Source organism: Sorex fumeus, unplaced genomic scaffold, assembly GCF_029834395.1.
Source record: "Sorex fumeus unplaced genomic scaffold, SorFum_2.1 ptg000054l, whole genome shotgun sequence".
NCBI lineage: Eukaryota > Metazoa > Chordata > Mammalia > Eulipotyphla > Soricidae > Sorex > Sorex fumeus.
In genome coordinates, this window is record NW_026606111.1 from 46655284 (window position 1) to 46657870 (window position 2587).

Genomic DNA, 2587 nt, shown 5'->3' on the forward strand with positions numbered 1-2587 from the left:
GGGATGAGGGGATGGGGGGTGGGAGGCATACTGGGATCCCTGGTGGTGGGAAATGGGCACTGGTGGAGGGATGGGTATTTGATCATTGTATAAATGAAACCCACGCACAAAAATTCATATGTCTACAACCGTACCTCATGGTGTCTCACTAATAAAAATTTAAAAATTAAAAATAAAAAAATTGGAACATAAAGTAAAAATACAACAAGAGAAAGATCTCACAATAGCAAAGAGGGCTATAGTACTCAAAACGTTGAGAAACAGGCACATTGGCAAGTATTTTTAAATACGCATCCAGGAGAGAATATAGCATTGTTCGTGAACAAATCTACTCTATGGATTCATCTCATCCTTGAAATGGAAAAGGACAATGTGTTACAGTTTCCAATTTGCAAATAAGATCTATACCATCTACTTTTTGCTATGTTTCTATGCTTTACCAAGTATTTTCCTGATTTTTAAATTTACTTTTAGGATTAAAATAGTATTTGCCTGCATCAAACTTTTTAAGTAAATGTTTTATTAGAAATGATTTTTAATGATTAAGAATGTTTTATTCACATGTCATTTTCTAAAAGAAACATATAGGCCAAAGAGCTAGTGCAGCATGAAGAGGGTGTTTACCTTGTATGCAGCTAACCTGAGTTCAATTCCCAGAACCCTGAGCTTGCTCGGGGTGATCTCTGGATACAGGGTCTGAAGTGAGCCTGGAGCACATCTGGGTGCACTCCCCTCCACACATACAAGGAAGAAAAGAAAAGAAAAACATATAACTGATTCTTGAGTAACATAGACGTTAAGGGTGCTAACTCCTCTATAACTTTTGAAAACCCCCCAATTTAATAGATAGTCTGCTCTTGACCAAGAAGATGGTTTTCTAATAGTATTTAATTCCATTGTCTGCAATTAGTACTATGTGTGGCCTGTCAATCTGTAAATTTTGATACATTTAAAAACTTTTATGGATTTTATAATAGACTTTATAATACATTTGTATTTTAAGGTAGTAAGTGATAATTCATATTTCTATTTGTGTGGGGTATTTGGGCCGTAGTATGTGGTGCTTGGGACTTCAGACTCTGTGCTCAAGGGTCATTCCTGGTGGTGCCAGCCATTAATTTGGGTTGACAGTGTGCATGGTAAGTGCTTGACCCCCTATACAAAGTCTGGGGTCCAACCAAATCAATTATCTGCATATACTTTATACATGCATGGCATACTTTTCCTTAGATTTTTTTATATTTCTAGGATATATTGATCATCTTTAATTATTTCACATCCCTACCAATGTCCAAAAATTTTCAAAATACAATTATTGAAAAATATCATATAGAAGTCCAAATTTGTATTGTTCATGGGATAACTATATTACGAAGAAAGTAGAACCACAATAAACATGCAAGTAAAATGCAGGTACATTTCTTTGGAGTCTTTCAATTATGCATTTATATTAGTCTCTACACAAGTATGATTTTTAAATAATCAATTTCAATTACTATAAAGTGTTTATTGAGACTTTATAATTGTAATGTTTTACTGCTAAGATGACATTGATGTGAACATTTATATCTATTTGTCTACTTTTCTAATTGTTTACATAAGATCAATTCTTCACAGCTAACTTACTTGTGACCGGATATGTAGCTCAGGACAAAAGAACTTGGCCTGCGTGTATGAAACTTTGATTTCTGTTCTTCGCACTATAGAAACAAAAGCAAAACCATTAACTGTGGTTGGAAATAGGCCTCGGTGGTAAAATATTTGCCTCACATTTCTGAGGTTCTGGGTTTGATCCCTGAATTTCCATCTACACACACAAAAGCTAACTTACAACAAAGTCTCACACTGGAGACCTAACTGGGCCCGCTCAAGAAAATCGATGAACAATGGGAGGAGAGTGACAGTGACACTGACTTAATGAACATTAAACTGCTTTAAGCTATATATTGCCTAACTATTCAAAGGATTTAATTCTCAATAAAATAGCTTGAAAAGGTGTTTTTTCTAGCACCTCTGCTAGGGAAAGATAGCACCTGATTTTTCAATATTTGTAATTTGGGGGGACATTTTAATTTCTCATTTTAATTTGTGCTCTTTGTCTACTAGTGAGCTTGAAAATTGCTCTTGTATGGTACTACATGGAAAATATTATGCTATGGGAAATGAGTCAGAAGAGAGGGACAGACATAGAAAGACCGCATGCATCTGGGTAACATAAAGTAACAAAACAAGAGACTAACACCCAAGAACAGCTGTGTTAAATACCAGGTTGTTCACTCCATGGCTTAGAGGCCAGCTGCACTGTCTACGGGTAAAGGCAGCGCAGATAGAGAAGGGAGCACCCAATAAAGGGTGCTGGGAAGATCTGCCCAGGATGGGAGATGCCTGCTGAAAGTCGTCTATGGACCGAACAGGATTGCCACCCAATGTCTCTTCTGCAGAACACAGCACCCAAAAGGAGAGACAGAACAAGGAGGACTTCCGTTTCCAACCGATTCCATGGAGAAAGCCCAATGTTCCCGAGCCAGTCGTGTCAAAGCCCATCACCAAAGAGCAGAGACCAGAGCGTGAGGCTATGAAAATGAAG